Consider the following 19,635-nt stretch of genomic DNA (forward strand, 5'->3'; position numbering starts at 1 on the left):
TTTTATAAATGAGAAGAAACTTGCCTACAACTCCCCTTGAATAAATTTGCATCAGGGATATAATTTGTAAAAATTTATATCTGTTTATGGATTATTCACAGTGCAGAATGGTTCTGGGGTAGGTTTTTCAAATCGCAACAGGGAGCTGGGAATGGAAGCCTAATTCATTATCAATGGGATTCGGTGCTCCTCAATCTCACAGGTGCTTTTGGAAGATCTCCCTAGAACCATAAAATGGTATTTATTTTTAATAGCTCTGCTCCTGAAGTTAAGGGAAGGATATACTAGCTACATGTACAGTTGTGTTATGGGCTTTTACGTCCATTTCTTTTTTGTGGTTTCTGAGTCTGGTGGTTCTTTAAAATTCCAGCTCCACAATTTGTTCTGATTTGTGTATAGGGAGTGCCGGTTTCATGCATAATTTAGAATGTCTGAGCTTTTTTCCAATAGACTTCAGTACAAACTCCTAAATATGTTATATCTATTATTCACCTGAAGCCAGCCCTGCCCTGTGGCTACCACCACAGGCAGCAGTTGCTAGGGGGCAATAGTGGTAGCTGCCCCATCTGCTCTTCCTGAGCCCCCTACTACACACCCTGTCCCTCATCTGCACAACTACCCTGAAGCCTCTGATGCAGCGGAAGACACAATCCCTTGCTGGCTTTGACACAAGATTCATCTGCCATACCACTTGGCTTGTGCACATAGAATGGGGTGTGACAACACCTTGTCTTTTGCTTTAAACAGCAAAATGTCTTGGGGTGGCCCTATGCACACCACTTGAAATGAAAAGGAAAGAGTGCATTATATACATCACAACTGCAGACATGTTGATTCATGTGCAAAAAAACGCAGTGACACAATCCATTGTCTCCTTATCATGAGAGAGAGAAAGAGAGAGACCCCACAAGCCTAGGAATGTCAACTCATAAGTAAGACCCACTAAATTCAACAGGACTTACCCCCAGGCAAGTCAGGGGGAAACAGGACTGCAACCTTAGTTTGTTGAGTTTGGTGGACATGCTATACTTTTGTGTTGAATTGTGGGCGTTAAGTGCTCTGCATACAACAAGCAAGTCTCAATTTTGTTTACATGGTTTCTTCAAGGTGCAAAGGATGCCATTTGCTTTTTGCTAGCTAATCCACTTTGACGGGAAGATCACATGTCTTTGACTTTCAAAAGAATAACTACCCTTCTGTGAGGAAGAGAGATTGCTATGGCTGTCATTGCTGCTCTAAGTGTATGTACCTTAAATTCACAATTTCCCCCAAATTTGAACTTTCAGTAGTGATACAACACACCACCTGAAAGAGTGAAATGGTACAACTGATTATTTGCTTATTAGTTTCCTTTCAGTCCTATTGAAAAGAAGCATTGAAAGGAAGCAGCAAGTGGATAAAAGAGCAAAATAAAGAAGGTACACTTTGTGTGCACTAATAATACACATTTCATCATATTTGCCATGGCAACTAACAACAGAGAAGGCTCCCAACTGCAAATTGTAAAAATTACCCAGAAACACAAACAAAATGGCTGCACAAGCATGTGATGTACCTACTATATTATGAACACCACAAGATCATAGACGCCGTCTGGAAGCCATGCAAGCACATGTATTCAAATATGCTTTTGGTGGCATATCCTGCTTTTGTTCTTCTTCCAGCCCCACCTTCCTTCAGTACACCTGGGTGTACTTCCCAAAAGTGAGTGCAGGTGGGAAGAAAAGCAGCTCCTCCAGTGTCATCATACAGTCATGGAAAGCTAAAACAAGAGGCATTGTGTATGAAATGTCAAGGATGGCTCTGGGTTGGGCAAAGTGCCCTCTGCTCAACCTCTCCTGAACAGATTGATTCTGATGGGCTTCCTCATCAGCAGTGGGGAACAGTCAGCAGGGGATGACTGGCTCCAGACAACACTAGAATTTCCCACCCTGTAACATCACTCTGGGCCACTGGGGGAGATTCAACCCCACTGTTTCTTAGAGCACACTGCAGCTTAGAGCGGCACACTGCTGTTCACAACTGACCAGTAAACTACCTAGCACTGCTCAGGATGCTGGTCTAGCAAAAAATAATCACAGGGAAACCAAGGGGAGGTGTCGCAAGTAGTACCAGCCAGGAACCCAGACTCCCACCAGTCTTGTTTTGTTTTGAGGCTATCATCCTATTTTCTGTGGTTATGGGTATGTTTAATAAACATTAGCATTTCCATTTGGTTTTCATCCATGTTGCATGGTACAGAAAGAATCAATACTGCAGCTCTGCAGCATCTACTAAAAAATGTAAGTAATTGGATGAATACAATTGTAAGGTCATTTATTTCAGCTCTGATATACATGCAGTGTTCGAGCATGAAAGCAGGGTTTGCTTCCGACGCTACATTAGTCAGACAAATTCATTATGAAGATAGCTACTAGCAGCCAGCCATACATTGGTAAACGAGAGGACGATGTTTTCTGTTTCTTTGCATTCAGAATGGGCCTATGTGGTAGTCTGAATAGCCATAGAAAATGCTGATCTCTTCAGAATTTTACTTTGTAAAAAGCAGCATTAAACAAGGCTTTTGGAAGACCATGTGGCTTATCAGCCAGAAATGTGTACTGTCTAGGACCATCTGTGTGATCCTGAGCTACTGAGTAAAGATTTCAGAGATAAGCTTAGACCCTCCAACATTCCTCAGATGAAAACAGGGTCATTTCTCACTGCCCTCCAACTGACCCTCCTCAACCCCCATTTTGTGTCATCCCCCCCCCCCACAGAGTATTTATTATCAGAAGAAGGTTGAGTGCCACCAAAACTACACCAACGGGGCACAGCACACACAACCTTTACCACACTGAGAAAACCCCTTAATCCCTGTTTAATTATTTTCTTTTGAAGATTTACAGAAAGAAAAAAAACACACCAATAAACAAATTTTAGAAAGGGCCAAGATTAGATGCTCTGCTCTGCTCCCTGTTTCTTTCCACTCAGGGTGGCTCTGCCCACTGCCTACCCATCAGAGCATGTACATGGGGCTGGGCCTAGGGGGAGGCATCCTCTCTTCCTCCTCACCTACTCTCCAGAAGCCACTACAAGCTGCCCAAGGGAGGAGGCTGGCAGCAGCAGCCATGCAGAGGCCATGGAGAGGCAATGGAAAGCTCCCTTGCAGCTGCCACAGCTGCCACCGTGCTTGCTCAGGAGAAGGGCTGGTTCATCCTCCTCCCCAAGCTCAGTACTGGTGGCACCAGTGAGGAAAATAGGGACATTCTGGGATCAAATCAAAAGTTGGGATGGCTTTCATCGTTCTGGAAAACCAGGACACTTGGAGGGTATGTAAGCTGAAGGAGGGCTGGCCTTCTTGCATGGCAACCCTAAATGAGAGGTGGGAAATCTGTGGCCCTTCAAATGTTGTTGGACTCCAGCCCCTTTCACCCTTTCAGGTTGATGGGCAATGTAGGCAAACAACCCTGGAGGGCCAAATATCACCCCTGTCCTAGACAGAGACACTCAGTCAATGCTTGTAAGAGGTGGAAACTTCAGCAGATCCAGTATTCTCTTCCCTGATACAACTTGATCCCTTGCTGGTGCAGCATAGGAGAAGCAGGGGGAAATAATTGAAAGGCATAATGCTATAGGCAACAAGGAAAACTGAGAAACAGATCACAATGGAGAAATGGGCAACATCAATGGAATGGTGAGTGATAGATCTAATGGGGTCAAAACTGGGTTTCTGCCTGCTTGCAGCATCTAGTGGCCAGGCCTCAATGAGAAGAGAAGGGAGACTAGCAAAGTACTGATTTCTCATGGGCTGGTAGTTAAGAGAAAGGGCATAAAGGGTGCTGTGGAGGAACACCCTGTGGAGGGAGAGTATTGCAGGATGTGGATGCATGCTGAGAGATAAGGAATCTTGCCAGTATTTAACAACTGAAAAGTTGTTGATGGAGTAGGTTCAATCCAATGCACATTTCACACAATCCACACACAGAAAAACAAACCTATATACATGATAAAACACTAAGCAAAACAAACCTATATACATGATAAAACACTAAGCAAAACCCAGTAGAATAAATAGTGAGACTCAGTGGGAAATTGTTAGATGAACGGAGGGATGCAGAGATACTGGCCGTGATCAGACAATCAAATCCTGACCTAACAAGTCCAAATGCACATGAGCTCCACCCATCTGCACACAGCCGCTTTGCAGAAGCAAGGAAACAAGTTAGGAGATCACAATTAACCATAGCTTCCCGTTATGAGCAAACAGTCAAATCAGGGTTAATGGCTTCCAAACCAGCCACAGTATGAATTCATGATTCAAAGTTGGCTCATGAGCACTGGATTATTTGGATGTCATTACCAATAGCTTCCTGGTTTCCAAGTAACATGGAACTATGGTTAGTTTCAGTTTCCTGGCTAATTACCCTATTTGTGTGAATGGAAGAGTGAAACAGGAGGCACACAGAGATGCAAGGAGCTTGTGCATATCCTGGATTATTAAACCAGGATTTGATGTGAATCAAGTCATTGAAACCCATCAGACCATTTTAGTAATCTTGTTTAAAGAAACAAATACGTTATATAGAAATGTTTTCAGGATTGAAAAGGTGCACTTTGTGATGATGTTATTTCCCCCCACTCTGGGGTTCTTTCCAGATCCATTGCAATATTTTCCAACTGCTTCCCCCCAACTGCTTCACTGTTGCTTTCAAAATCACACTAGTGGCATATTAATCATAAACAATAGAAGCACAGGAATGCTGCACATCCCAGTGTGTCCTGGAAGTGCTTTCACTGTATTCTTACTATGAGAGAGAAAGAAAGTGGCTCTCTGAGAAACAAATCATGCGATTCAACATCAAAGCAGCATGGGTAGCAAGAATAACTTGGTAACAGCAGCAAGCCCTTCAGTACACATAAAGGCACAATACCACTGAAAAGGACAGCTGTTTACAGGAGCTAGAAACACATGCTGCATGCAGCTATAAAGGTCACACATATGTGCTTCTGCTTCAGCCACCTCGAGATCAAAATTCCTCATTAAAAATTGAAGTTCTTTAGGCAGCCAGACTGTTTATAATTCAGTAATTACTGATCCAGAAATGCAATCTTAAGAGACCTGCTTTATCATGTGCTTGTGATGGCTAGGAGAAGGGGAGAAAAACACACAGCAAGAACAGGAGGCAATCAAAGGCTGCCTAGATTTTGGGGCTTGCTCCCAGACTTCTGTCAATGTAGTTCTTGTTTTGGATAAATAGCTATCAACTTAGTACCTGCACAGGGAAGGAGATGAATTCACAAAAAGTGGGGTGCCTAGTGTCACTGTCAAAATGAGAAAGCTCATGGTCCATCAACTACATGACATTTTCAAATATCTCCCTGTTTCATCTCCTTGCCCAGAAAGTCAAGCCAAAGTGTTATCCACCAATAACATTCAACTCAGCCCTGACCCAAACGCTGCTCCATTCCTTCTCCCTTCCTATCAGGGTGCATACAAGAACACCAGTAACAGTACTATACCCGTGGTACCTCGGGTTACAGACGCTTCAGGTTATAGATGCTTCAGGTTATAGACGCTTCAGGTTACAGACTCCGCTAACCCAGAAATAGTACCTCAGGTTAAGAACTTTGCTTCAGGATGAGAACAAAAATCGTGCGGCAGTAGTTGTAGGCCCCATTAGCTAAAGTGGTACCTCAGGTTAATAACAGTTTCAGGTTAAGAACTGACCTCCATAACAAATTAAGTCCTTAACCCGAGGTACCACTGTAGTGCAATTCTACAGCTGCTTACACATGAACCCATTTGCAGCACAAGAATAGTGGGTGCTTGTCTTCAACATGCTGCTTTCAATCTAGATTGAGCCAAGGGTAGGTCTGGTTACTTGATACATGTTTGAAAACCTTCCCCATGGTTAGGCTATCCATGTTTTTTCTTCCGTGCACACGTCCCAGGTGAATGAAGAAGCGAGTGGCCATTGCAATCTTGGTACACAACAACAACATTGGGCAGGTGTGGATAACCTGCCCCCCATTGCTGGGACTACCTACAACTGCTTTCAAATGGACAACAAAGGCTGGGTAATGCACTACCAATCTATGATGAGTTTCTGTTTTTGGAATGAAACCAGTTTCTCAATAAGCAGTTTTTAGGGGCCAAAAAAAGATGCAATAGATCCAGATTGCGTTTGGACTACGTGGAAAAAAGCACAGGTAGTCTCTGTTAATTCTAGGATAAAAGGACATTGTACACAGCCAACGTTAACATGTCTTTCACTCCTTTTCTCTAGAATTCTTTGATGCTTCTATTCATTGTTTCTTTCTTTTTGGTTAAAAATGAGGTGAAAGAAGTGCCATGAGTCCCAGCATAGAATTGGTGCCATGACCCCCCGAAAAAATAAGTGCTGGTGCTACGTACTGGCGATTACTGTCACACAAATTTTCTCTAATGACAGTTTCCTCCTTGTGTGCATGCCTCCTCTTCAGAAGCAACTACATACTCCTACTTGAGGGAGAATTGTGACAGCAAATCTTCCCAAGGCATTAACAAGGGCCAAATTTAGACCCACCCCCCCCTTTGTACTGCTGATCAGAGCAGGAGTTATGAGAGCCCAAAGCGGCACACTCCCGAGCTTAAGGAAACAGATGAGTGGAGGTGTGTTTTGAAGACTTCATTCCCCAAAGAGAAAAAGGGAAGAGGAGGAGACGAGAGGAGAGAAAACAAAGCAGAAGGAGAAATGAAGTGGACTTTGATGGTGGAGCTGAGTGGAGAGGCTCACGGGACTGGAACTCGAGGGAGACAGCCCTGATTGATACACTGAGGGGGTTAAGAAGAACAAGTCTTTAAGGCTTAAGCAGGAAAAATAACAAGCACAGTTGTAGGGAAGGATGTCATGAGTTCTCTCCTCAAACAAAAAAAAAATGGGGGGGGGATCACTGAGCACCAACTTTTGAATTGTCTGCAATAGTACCATTGTCAAACATCATCAGTGGCATGTTAGTGCAGAACTTTGCTTTTGTGCCTATCAAGACAGCTGCAGCTTGGGTTTCAACTCAAGTGGATTCCTAGAGTTATGTCATAAGGCCCTTGGTACACAGCTGAGCTGAAAGCCATCTTGTCAGTCTTCCTACCATTGTGGGTAGGCATATTTAAAACACTTTAAACTTATGTTGGGAGCTGCAGTTCATTAAGGGTGCTGGTAATTGTTGTTTTGTGAAGGGCAAATTTCAATTACCTATTTTTTCAGACATTTGGGAGCAGAATAGTTTTTCCAGTGGTAGCTCCCACTCACAGAAAGGAGGAAACAATCCTTTCTCCATGGAGCTTTCTGTACCATGCCCACCACTTTTCTAACCCTCCAGAACAGATTTCCAGGAGGGAGAGGGCAGAGGGGGGAAATCAGCTCCATTTCCTTTCATGACTTTGTTGTTTTGACTGATTTCAGCTGCAGTGATTTATTGTTTTATTGATGTATTAATTTTATGTACTGCCCTATACCTGGAGGTCTCAGAGTGGTTCGCAGAATAAAATCACAATATAAAACAACAAAATATGCAATCAAAACAAAAACAACCCAATAACATCCCCCTCAAAAAAAAACAAAAAAAACCACATTTTAAAAGGGCATAGGATGTCAATCAAATCAACCAAAGGTTAAAAAGGAACATTTTTGCCTGGTGCCTAAAGGTGTATAATGAAGGCGTCAGGGTGAACTTCCCAGGGGAGAGAGCATTCCACAGATGGGGAGCTACTGTAGAGAAGGCCTGTTGCCGCACACTGGACTTTTTGAAGAGGAGACACATGAAGAAAGGCTTCAGAAGGTGATCTCAGGGTCCAGGTAGGTTCATATGGAAAGAGGCGGTTCTTGAGGTATCACGGTCCTGAGCCATTTAAGGCTTTGTAGGTCAAAAACAGCACTTTGAATTGGGCCCAGAAACTAACTGGTAGCCAGTGCAGTCAGACCAGGATCAGTGTAATATGCTCAAACCAAGTTACTTGTACACCACTTAGAAATTATTGTAATAAGGTGGTATATGAATTGCCAAATAAACAAGTACAATAAATGAATAAATGAGTGGCTGTGTCCTCTGAATGGAGTTTTCCTCTCGGGAGCTTTGGATTTTGCACAGTGAGTTGCAAATAGCATTCAGAAACAGGGCAAAAAAATCCAAAGACCCACTTTTGATTATTGTGTGAAGATGAAAAATTTCCCCTTTCTGAATGTGCATATTTTGAAATGGAAACCAAAAATTTAGCTTGTCTCTTTTTGAAGAGCATGACATCTGTAGAAGAGACAGCTGCGTCGTTCTCTAGGAACACAGGGGGGTTCAGAAGAGTCCCCCATATATGGAAAGAACATTTATTGATTTATATTTTGTTTCATACAATTTATGTACTGTCCCACACTATCCACCATCAGCAGCATCTGAAGTTGCTCCATGCATATATTGATGTACATATGTAGAGCTCTTTCACACACTCATTAAACACATGAGCTGCAAGGAAATGTGGCTGCTGTGCACATCAGTGGGGTGGAGTTAGCCTGTGCAGCCATACAACACCCTCCTGCCCTGCTTTCAACACATGACTCCTCCACTAGATAGACTTCAATGTGTCCTCTGATATAAACAGCAAGGGGCAACATTTTCCCATTCATCTCAGTGCAGCCCTTAGGAAGCAGCCTCCTCTAGTGAAGTATTCAAGGAATCACCTGCAGGTGACTCCACCAATCACATCATATCACTGGATAGACATGTTGATAAGCAGCAGTAGCACCACCCTGGAAGCCACAAATGCATAGATGCCTTAATAGATAAGGAAAGCATTGACAGATAAGGTGTAGGCATGTCTATGAGTGGGGTATACATGATGACAGCAATGGGGGTGGTCCAAATGGGACACTGCAGCACCAACTTCAGCCTGCCCTTAACCAACCCTCACTTGTCTGCCTTCTTACTTGCAACTAGTCCAGGAGGTGGCACTGCCTGATAGGTTCCTCCTCCTGAGTCTCAGCGTTGTTCCTGAAGAATTTACCAAGGAGGATGGGGAGAAAAATCTCAAATTGATTGATTCTGCCTGTCATTTTCTCTGACTCCACCTACTGCTGGTTTCCTTGCTTTCTGTCCTACCAGTCTCCCATGGGCACCAGTGGAAAACAGATACCTTACAACGCGGTTGTTGTTTTTTTTGTACAGATACATATGTGAAAGACTGTTAAACAAATAGAAAAGGATCATTGGCATGAACTGAACAATCACGCTGCTCCTTTTTGCAGTGGGGAAGCAAAAAAATGACAACTTTCACTAATATCTTTTTGGAAATGCACATAATTTGGGGTTAATCCTGCACATTTAGGTTTAACCCTATTTTCTTTTTAGCACAGTAGCACTAACATTTGAATCTTTCAGCAATCTGTCCCAACCCCAGGCCCATGCATAGGCAGTTAGGAGAGACCATCTCCTTCATCTGAATGGAAAGCTTCCCTCAGGCACAAACAGAACTTCAGATTGATTTGATTTAATATTTCAGGCTGCTCTATGCAGCTCAGCTTCCGTCTGCCATCTGCTTTAGCGGTCTGCGGTGACATAGAGCACAGTATTATTGTGTTTGCTGAAGCAAGGCCATTGGTTAAAATATTAATTTTCAGAGTTTTATGAGATTTGTATGAATAGCATATTTATCAGGGCAATCAAAATTAACCATTTACTATGTTCAGAACAGTGCTGCAATGCCATTTACACACACGTTACAGAGCTGAAGTGAGGGTTCACTCTAATGTTCTTTGCTGCAACAGCTGCCCAAGAAACAAAATGAAAATGTCTAAGTTTGCCAACGTCCTTTTCTCATGTAGACCCATTGTGGTATGCTGGTAGTGTGACATTACAACAGGTTGCCTCTCTTTAAAACAAATTGTGCTTTAGGCTTTACTAGCACAGTAGACAAATTCTACATACTGTATTTGATGTTCTGATAATGCTGGACCAGTCAGCTTTACGGGTTTTATTTTTGGTTAAACTTCTACAGCTTAAGATAAACTTTGCTAGGGATTGGTTCTCAAACTGAAAAAGCTTAGACTTTAGAAACAAATATATTATTTGACGTGCCACTGACTCCGCTACCTTGCAGGGCATCCCAATACATGGCAATTCAGAGGAAGGCCTTATTGAGTTCAATAGGACTTAGTCCTAGGTAAGTAGGTACAGATTGCAGCCTAAAGCAACAATCCTGCACACATTTACTTGGGGGTCCTAATGAGCACAGCAAGCCATACTTCACAGCAGACATATATAGGATTGTGCTGTCAGCTTTTCAGCTGAAACATCCCTTCCCCAGTGAGATTCCTGGTAAACAAATTCCATCCGATTAGAGACTAGAGACCTGTCAGTCACAGAATAGCTCTCCTCCCTTTTCTTTTCCCTACCCTGGCATTTTCCCTACCCTGGCATGTTTCAGTTTTGCAGACGTGCTGTCTGCAGCATTCATTTAACCATCCAGATCTCTGAAGCATTTGGTTGAGAGTGCTTTGGATGCTAGAATAATAGAATAATAGAATTGTGGAGTTGCAAGGGAGCCTGAGGGTAATCTAGTCCAACCCCCTGCAATCCAGGAATCTCAACACACATGATCTCTGACAAGTCCCACATCTGTCTGAAGAGGCTCCGCTTTGGTTCTTGAGTTGGGATTTCTCCCCCACCATCCCTATTACTACAGGTCAAATCTGTGTCCAGGGCAGCTGTTTACCAGCTCCATCTGGTACGTAGGCTGAGACCCTATCTGCCTGCGGACTGTCTCGCCAGAGTGGTGCATGCTCTGGTTATCTCCCGCTTGGACTACTGCAATGAACTCTACGTGGGGCTACCTTTGAAGGTGACTCGGAAACTACAACTAATCCAGAATGCGGCAGCTAGACTGGTGACTGGGGGCGGCCGCCGAGACCATATAACACCGGTCTTGAAAGACCTACATTGGCTCCCAGTACGTTTCCGAGCACAATTCAAAGTGTTGGTGCTGACCTTTAAAGCCCTAAACGGCCTCGGCCCAGTATACCTGAAGGAGCGTCTCCACCCCCATCGTTCTGCCCAGACGCTCAGGTCCAGCGCCGAGGGCCTTCTGGCGGTTCCCTCATTGCGAGAAGCAAAGCTACAGGGAACCAGGCAGAGGGCCTTCTCGGTAGTGGCACCCACCCTGTGGAGCACCCTTCCAGCAGATGTCAAAGCGATAAACAACTACCTGACATTCAGAAGACATCTTAAGGCAGCCCTGTTCAGGGAAGTTTTTAACGTGTGATATTTTACTGTATTTTTGGTTTCTATGGAAGCCGCTCAGAGTGGCTGGGGAGGCCCAGCCAGATGGGCGGGGTATAAATAAATTATTATTATTATTATTATTATTATTATTATTATTATTATTATCCTGAGCATTGGGAGATATATGATTCTTCCCCTTTCTGCCATTGAAACAGCAGAATCAGTAAGGTAAGTGGCCAGGTAGATGGATGGGGGGGGGGCTGCAAACAAATAGACAAGTGGAAAGATCACTGGATTTGCAGTAGGTCAGTTGGGAAAGAGTGCAGTTCTTCCCCAGCTTGGAGTAAAATCTAAACTAGGGAATCTCCCTCCCCCCCCCCCATGATGTGCATTTGTGTGTGTGTGTGTGTGTGAAATGTATACCTGACACTTGAGGCAAACATGATAAATCAAAAAGTTTATATTCCAAGCCCAGGAATTACAGAGCCTGGCAACAACTCTAAGTGGTACAGAGAGCAATGTAAATCCACATCTAATCCTGCCAAATGAGACAAGGCCAGATGTCCTACCCTAAGCAGGCACAATATTGTACAGACCTCAGTAATTCCAATAGGCCACAATGGCTGAACGAATAAGACATAAAAGGATGGTGCCATCCCCCTCCATCTTGTTCATTTGACTTAATAAGCTTTTACAGAGTTACCACATTTTTCAACTCAAAGGTAGTAGTGTTCCTTTGGGGAGTGAAGCTATTGTATAAATATAGCAGTTTGCAGAGTGCTTCAGGATTCTCATGGGTAATAAGCCCTATTTAATCCTTTCATTAGTATCTTAAAATCCCTGACAACTTGAGTTAGATTTGAGTGTTCTCTTATTATTACTAATTATTTAAAGCACCAACAGTGTCTGTATGCACATGCAAGACACGGGTGAGTTTCTAGGACAAGTTTGGAAACAGGACAAAAAAAGAAAAAACACTCTGGAGGAAAATCCAAAGACATAATTTTATATTTTTATAGTCTGAGTAGGAGGATGGATGAGGGATTTCACTCTTACCAAATGGCCTAGTTCCATATAAATAACAGGAGGCCTGCACATGATCTGTGTCCAATTCCGCGAGGCAACTCACCCATGGACCAAAAGGAAAAGATGGTAGTATCGGTCAACTTTTCAATGTGCCCCAATTTTAGGTGTTATGCTATTTTAAATGTGCATATAATATCTTCTGGAACAGCTTCACAAAACAGGACTGGGCTTCCCATTGTACAGAAGTTCTAGTCCACTAAGATCCATCTTATCTCCAAGGCTGTTTAACACTTACATCAGGGTTGGAGAAGCCCACGAGTCTCCAGATTTTGCTAAACTACAACTCCTACCATTCTTGGTCATTGAGCTGATGGGAGTAGGATCCAGGTTTTTTTGTGGGGAGGGGGGCTTTACACAAGACACATGGGTCACCTCCCTCAGTCCGTCTACCTCCTCACTACAGAAGCTCCAGCAGGGGGGTTCATCAATGCAGCCCTGCTGGAGTTGAGGTTTTTCATAGATTCTGGTCATAGCCACCCATGACACTGGCCTAGTATCCCTCTATCATTAGCAGTGGTGAGTTGAAAGTTCAAACAAGAACTTTTGGCTTGGAGTTGGGGTAAAAATGAGAGCAAGAGCACTCTCCTTTCTTTTTGCTGCTTCTACTACACAAGCTTTGTAGCACAAAGAGTGGTACAAAAAGCTCATCTTAGCATCCCCCCACCACAGAAGTAATCTAGAAATAACACGTAGTGTTGCTCTAAAGAGACTTCCAGAGAGGAAATTGGCAGATGACAGGAACAGTTCTTATTGCCTCCATTATCAGTTAGTTCCTTCCTCCATTTACTTCACTATTTCATTCACAAATTGGACAGTGAAACATGAGGTCTGTTTCGACTCTGCAGGTCCAATAGTTTGCATGTGCATATCTCTACAATCCTCTGAACCCTGGGAGAGTGCTCCAGGGGACATAGGAAGCTTCAGATCTCCTTCTCCAAGAGCAGAGAGAGAGCATAAGTCCCTTCCTTATCACCACAGAAACCCCTGTAGCCCTTGCCATATTGGGTACCTTCAGCACTGTGAACCAACAGGGGGGAAGGGGGCATGCCTTGGGCAGATCACTCCCCAGCCCCTGCTTCCAAAATGGTGGGAATGTAAGGCAGCCCTGGTTCTGCTGTATATATTTTTTTCTCCCTTTAGAAACAACAAGTGAAATCCAGCATTAGTCACACTCAAAGATGAACCATGAAAATCAATGGCCTCTGAATATGACTAATGTTGGCTACCACCCAATGGCAGGGAAATTGTGTCCCCTGAAAAACCTCAGGAAGGAGAAAAGAAAACCAGCAATCCACCTTTGGTTTTGCCCTTCTGACAGAGCACTAAAAAGGGCAAATCCAGCTTTTATTCTCCCACCCTGCCCAGTAAATGTATTTTATGAAAAAGAGAAAGCACCTCCCTCTTTTCTTTCTGAAATTGCTGGCAATCCTTGTCAGTTGCACAAAGCCCCCACCTTATGGACAAGGACCCTGTTTTGTGTCATTTCAGTTTAAATCTTTGACTAAAACAACAATGATGAGGTATTGTCAAGGAGACCACTCCAAAGGACTGTCCAAGGGGGAGAAATCCCAGAGATGCCTTAAAAACAGATTCCTACTGTCAGGTTTTCCCTGGGCTCCAGAGCTGATGTGACACAGATGTTGTGAATGGTGTCAGACAGCATTCAAAGTGATGTGCCTGGAAGGATGATTTTTAATATATGTTTAAATTGCCTATCAGGCTACAAGAGACTGGAATGATGCAGCCGGGATTTTTCTTTGGTAGAGAATGGCAAAGAAAATCCAGAGAATAAAAGGGCTCACTCTACATAAACTGATGGGAAGAAGAAAGCAAGGTTTTCATTCTCGCTCCCCAAGCCCCTAAAAAAGAAGAATCAAATTTGCAAAAGAAAGGCAAAGAACTTGTAGTGATCAGCAATCAAAAGGGCTTTATAATCAAAAAAGTGATTTCTGCATTCTATGTCTCCATTGGCCTAGCTTATAAAACGCTGTAAAAATCATGCTCAGCTTTGGCAAACAGACAGCAAATCTGTTACATACATCTGTAGCATATATACCAGTATGATCAAGTGCCAACAATTTCCCCTAAACAGCACTCTTTGGGGGGCCCACCCCCTCTAGAGTTTTTTTCTAGAGATTTCTTTATGCTCCTGGAAACCTCAGGTCCTCTCAAGCCTGCTTATATTTTCCTCTTGTACATGAATAGCAGCATTTGGGAGACTAGAGATCCACACGTAGATAATGACTTCATCCATTTACATATATAGGGGTGGAGAGACCAGATCCAGCAAGTGGGCGAGAATTTCTCCCACCACCACCCCAGACCAACCTTGGCAGGTGTGTGGGGCTGTTTGCCTGTAAAAGTTGGGAGTAGTTCATTATAATCACTAATCAACTAATCAGAGATTACAGAGAGTCACATGAATTAAAACTGCACCTGCAAATGGACAAAGCAATGAGCCCATTTGAAGGCAAACTTCATAGTGCAATCAATCCAAACAGGGCTCATTGTCAGAGCCAATACACACAGCTCTCGCTATAGCTTGGGTGGTGAGGTGGGTTACTCCTGTCAGCAAGTTCCATGTGCAGAAGAGCACTTTAAGCTCCTGAATGTTTGTTTGCAGCCATGTCTTTACCTGCACCTCACCTGAAATCACTTAGGGGTGTTAGATGGATGTGGTTTGATGAAAATGGCCTCACGGGTCAAACTGAGAATCTGTGTTGGGCCTAATTAGGTTTCCATGCCAGAGGTTTCCCATCCCTAGTATATATCAAGATGCTATTTAGATTTCTGACTTTTCGCTGTGCTGAGATTGAGGATACGGAGGGAGGAGCCTTTCTTCCTCTGTAATTCATTTGGGCATGGAAGCATCTGGTTCTGTACAAGTTGACAATGTGCTTCCATGATGATAACAACTGCTGGTAAAGTGGGTACATGTTCCATGTAAATTGGCAGGCCCCGTTTGTCAAGGAAGATACAACTGGAGTATTTAAACCAGAATCTTCCACACACAAAAATAATTAAACTCCATTAGCTAACAGGGAGGACAGCAGCAGCTGCCAGAGTGGTTAATAAAACTAAATCCTTTCAACTAGTCTCTTTGAAGACAGCAAGTGTTTGAAGTGAAAGTCACAGGTAAGACGGGCTGATATTGTTGCATGCAGATTTAATGTTTGATTGGGGATAAGAAGGAGGGAGGGACAAAATGCTAGCAATTTGTGCCACATGAAATGTTGTCTCTCTTTCAGTGCTGGTAATGTCTGTGCTGTGGGGGGGGGGAAGGGTAAGGAGGAATAGCTGCAGAGCAGTCTTAAGCATTTTTCAGCTGTGCACCCCGTTAAAATAAATAGATGCAGGATGAAACTAACTGCTGAATTTCTTTGTGTTAAAGAAACAAGATACCACTTTAGGGAGGGGGAGATGGCAAATTGTTTCCTTGGCAAGTAGGTTGTCTGAGTCATGCAACCTTTTCTGCCTGCGGGATGGTTTTGGGAACTGTTTTATTGCAGCGGCAATAAGAGGAGCTGGAGGCATAGAGTGGCACTGTGGACCTAGTCTGGCAGTGGCATCATCACTGTGTACTAGGACACGGAAGGGGTGGGATGCTGGCAGCATCTCAATGACTCAGGTGCATGGGTGGGAGTGCCAGTTTGGCTCTGCCAGTGTGCCCAGACTGCCCTGACCACCCCCTCACTGTTAATCACTTGGTAGTGACGTAGCTGCCAAAATATAAAATATTTCTTATCTGCCCTTCATTTTTTTAAAAAAACAACAACCCTCCAAGGTGGTGTACAAAATTATGATTCATGTTTTCTCCCCTTGTTTCTGAAATCTAACAGATTTTGCTCTTACTTTTTTTTGTATTTAGTCACAAAGACTAGACGCTCATGGGGGGGGGGGGAGCCAGCTCAGGCCCATTCTTTCTTCCAGGACTGTCCTGAGGTCTGAATTAAATTGTTGTCTCTTGTCTCAGGCCTAAAAATGAGATGTGTAATTTGGGACCCATTTGTGGGCCAATCCAGACATCTACAGATGCTCCACCAAAAAGAGCCCAATTCAGGTGTGAATACCAGAAGAACCCTCTTGAAGCATGGACATTTGGGATTAATTTAATAGGTAAAATGGGCGGGATTGCCAGAATGAGAATATTCTGCCCACCCCACTTGTTCTTATAGCCCACCAATTTTTTGGAGGAAAAGTGTGGAGCTTTCTGTCACATGTTTAATAACTCTGATTTTCCAGGGTTCTAAAACATGCAGGGAACCTTCATGAATTCAGAAGGCTCACTGCTTCAGACAGTCATCCTCCACAAGCTGTCCATCACATGTTTTGTAAGCCTTGAATTTGCACACCTGAGGAGGGCTAAAGACTGCCAGTTATCATGCATACATACACGATAGTTTCATGTTGTCTTTTTTAACATGCTCCTTCCTATCCTCTCAGCCCTGTCCTGTCATAACCTGGATAAAATCTGGAGCCCTTTGACATCACAAGTAATTGGCATACTTAAGTCCGGCTGATTTCAATGGAAATTAAGCACATATCACTTACTTCTTTTTTGCATTCCCTTGTCAGAATCTAAAAGTTCCTGCACAACAACTGCAGAAGTTAAATGAGAAAAAATGGAGTGAGAGATGCAATGTGACATCTTTGGTGTCACGGGACAGGTATTTGTCAGAGTTTGGAACAGAATATTTTACATCCTACCGCCCAGCCTGCTCTCTGGGCCATGCTGCCTGACATCTGTTACATTAAAAAAAATACCTTACCCATTATTTGGCTGCAGAATACCACGGGGGAAGCATTTCAACTCAGAACTACAGACCTCTGCAGAAATGTGCACACATTAGTTTGCATACAGAAGAAATTAATTTGTGCTGAAACATTACGCATGCATTTTATAGATAGGTGGTATGCAAAGTTTTTGAGGCATCACAAATGGCCTAGACAAGATAATGTGTGTTCCGCAAAGTATTCAGACTCAACATAAAGATGTGTGCAATATAAAAACCTGACAGCCATGCATTTACTATTATTAATATTTCATTCAGAACAGATTGCTTCAGTTGTGTATTCTGTACCCAGCGGCCTCGAGTGCTAATGGTTTTTCTTATTGTTATGGAAGGGTCAGTAAAGTATTCCACTCATGTCTGAATATGCAACCCCTTTCTGGGGCAAAGCGTGTGAATAACACCCCCAGATCCATATGGTTCTTCTGTGATAGGCAAACCTACCTCATCTCTGCATTTCAATTTGCAACAGACTAGACACAAAGGAATTGTTTTCCCCTTCCCACTCCAAAAAATACTCAGAAAATAAATGGTATTGTTTCTGAGCTCATTTAGAAGTCCAGGCCTCTTTATCCTCCCAGTGCCTTATCAAGCACTTCACTGCCACTGCCCACCTCACATTCAGCACCTTTCCACCTCTCCCATCCCTTTTCTGGAAATTGACCTGGTTGTGGCAACAGCAGCAAGGAGGATTCAGAGTCCAAAGGTGCATTCCAGGAGTCCTAGTGCTTGTAATGCTGCTGTAACATAAGCCCTCTTCACTCATTACTTGTGTTTATGGCAATAGCATGCCCTGCTATTGACTTGGGATTTGGGTCATTATTCTTGAGCCCTTCATGTTGCCTTCCTTCAACAACTGTGTGTTGGAAAACCCTGCGTGTGAGCTGCAGCTCACATGAAGATGCTCTACACGCCTGGGGCACCGGTGTCACAATCACATAAATCTCCTATACATGAGCTCATGTGCTCAAATTTCCTTTCAGACAACCATGACACAATTCTTCCAGGAAGCTTATGTGCCATGGGAGGAGGGCCCACCCCCAAGGCAGCGCAACATTGCATGAATGGCACTATATTTTTCAGACTCCATTGCTACTCAGTAAATTTTAGTGGCAAAGGGAAAGGGGTGCGTGCTGTGGTAAGAGCTGGCTTTCCCTCCACAAGAGAGCTTAATATGAGTTGGACCTAAACTTTGAAGGAGCTTTTGGCCAAGCTCATCATCATTTCGTCATCACTGAAGTAGTTCACCTCTGTCATACCTGTCTGACGTTCACCAGTAGCTTGTAACAAGAAACATTGAGTTGGATTCTTCTCTTTCTCCACTTAAACTTCCCTTCATTCTTTTTGTTCTATGGTTCTCTTTGTGCCACTAAATATATTTCTGGTGAGATGGGGAGTCAAATTGCACTCACAACACCATTGCTTAGTTCTGATATCCAAAGTTTGCTGTGCTATCATGGAGATGAAAGGTGGACCGAACTTACTGCTGGTTAGCTTAGCACCATTTCATTTTATTAATTTATTTGCCCACAAGGTTCCAGAGAGGAGGTAAAAAGCACTGGCCTCGGGCTGAGGGCTCCAGGCAGCTAGACACATCTTTGACCCATTAAGACAGGCTTCCCCAACCTCATCATTCCCAGCCTGTCCTGGTGAAGGCTGCTTAAAGGGTTCACATAAATATACAATATCACCATGTAAATATTTCAGATGCTCAACATTCTAACATTGGTTGTGTGTAGCATTATCTTACATGGCCTATTTATTACTTTCCTTCAACCATCTTTGCTTGTGTTTTATCAGGTATAGATTCCTTATGCAAATCCTGACTGCTATTTTACTTATTTCCCAAATCATATTGTGTTCACACATTTAATAGTATGAGAGCAAAAGAAAACCCAGAGGTGGAAAGCCCGGGGGGGCAGGGAGGGGGGAGCAGCGAGAGGGGGGTTGCAAAGGGATTGCCAAGAAACAGAAGAATGCAGTTGCTCCATCCATCGAAATGATACAGTTAAGGGGAGAAAAGCTGAAGCAGTACTTTTCAATGCCAGTAAAAGATTCCCCAGTACAAATGACTCAGCCATTAAAGAAAGGAAGTAAATGTGTTACCATTACATTTTTAGTAACTGTTGAGACCTTCTAGAACTCTAGCTTCTAAAACAGGATATCAAATGGAGGGGGGTGGTGGAGAGAGAGAGCTTTTCCTTCTCTAAATTCTCCCTGCAAATAAAGAAAAGGCCTGTTTGTTCTCCTCATAATCACTTCAAAGCAATCCCCAACCTTGCAATAAAGTAAATTCAAAGCAATTAGAGAGCAGTTCTGAGCAGAAAGACCAAACTGTGTTTAGAGCTCCTTCCCCCCCCCCCCCCAAACCTCTGTAAATTGGTTCCGCATACATTTTCCTTGAAAGGATGTTATTCCTCTTCTTTAAAAAAAGAAAGGAAGAAATGGAGGCAGGAGGGGGGAAGCAGGATGTGTGTGTCCCCCCCTCCCCTTTTTCTTTAAAAGAAGTAAATTTGCAACGACAAATAGAGAT

At 43.4% G+C, this 19,635-nt stretch overlaps 1 protein-coding gene across 2 annotated transcripts in view; it reads right to left on the reverse strand.

The window, feature by feature from the left end:
- Window positions 1-19,635, reverse strand: part of DAB1 (DAB adaptor protein 1) — a 644,236-nt gene that overhangs the window by 428,450 nt on the left and 196,151 nt on the right. Inside the window, exon 1 of one of the 2 annotated variants that reach the window (XM_081011791.1) lies at window positions 19,215-19,233. The exons of the other annotated variant lie outside the window; for it this stretch is intronic. The gene's annotated coding sequence lies outside the window, so the exon portion shown is untranslated. Of the gene's footprint in view, window positions 1-19,214; window positions 19,234-19,635 lie in introns of those variants that run through there. 2 annotated transcript variants of the gene reach the window in all.

This window comes from Podarcis pityusensis (genome assembly GCF_964106645.2).
Source record: "Podarcis pityusensis genome assembly, chromosome: 6".
In the NCBI taxonomy this organism is placed as follows: domain Eukaryota; kingdom Metazoa; phylum Chordata; class Lepidosauria; order Squamata; family Lacertidae; genus Podarcis; species Podarcis pityusensis.